This window comes from Brassica oleracea, unplaced genomic scaffold, assembly GCF_000695525.1.
Source record: "Brassica oleracea var. oleracea cultivar TO1000 unplaced genomic scaffold, BOL UnpScaffold01156, whole genome shotgun sequence".
NCBI classification, from domain to species: domain Eukaryota; kingdom Viridiplantae; phylum Streptophyta; class Magnoliopsida; order Brassicales; family Brassicaceae; genus Brassica; species Brassica oleracea.
In genome coordinates, this window is record NW_013617714.1 from 23,342 (window position 1) to 24,288 (window position 947).

Genomic DNA, 947 nt, shown 5'->3' on the forward strand with positions numbered 1-947 from the left:
TCCTTCTATGCTAGCTCCCACAGGGCAAAAAACAGATACTTTAATTTGTTGGCCTCATCCACTACCACACGAGTTCTTGTGCCAATATTTGTCTGCTCCAGCATGTGCATATAACAATATAATAAAGTAAATCTCTCTTCTGGACTTCCTCGCACTTCATTAGCAGCTTCTCTTTTTGCTCTCCATGCTGAGGTGTATAATACATGCACACCAATCCTTCGATGAACCAAATCGATCAAAACTTTGGGAACTGGTGTGTCAAATGTACCAGGATAATCTTGAGCCAAAACAAATGCAACGATTTGTGATGTGCCTTTCCTTTTATCAGGCAGTGTTCTTGTAGTAATAACAGAACATGTATGCTGCTTGATGTAACTTCTAACCGTCCAAAGATCTGTATTCTTTAGCTTTTCAACTCGCACAAACCACTTGCACCCGTCTTTGGCTCCTCGGCATTTAACTACAAATCTCGTAGTATCCGACTTAGTTATATCAAACTCAAAACATTTCTGATGTGAAGCCGTCTGAATATGGACTTTTGCTTCCTCCTTGGTTCTAAATTCTTGACCTAAAACCAAACCTGTACCATCATCCCGTGGCTGATAGACAACTCGTGGTCTTACTTCTGTATCTTCAAGCACATGCTCATCTCTTTCCGTGAAATTCCCATGCATCTCATGCATCTCAATGTCTCTGTGAAAAGTGAGCACGCCACCAGTTGCACCATTCTCAGTACCATCTTCATCACCAGCCTCTCTATCAGGCAGTGTTCTTGTAACGACAGAACATGTATGTTGCTTGATGTAACTTCTAACCGTCCAAATATCTGAATTCTTTAACATTGCAACTCGCACAAACCACTCGCACCCATCTTTGGCTCCTCGACATTTAACCACAAATCTCTTAGTATCCGACTTAATTATATCAAATTCAAAAGATTTCTGATA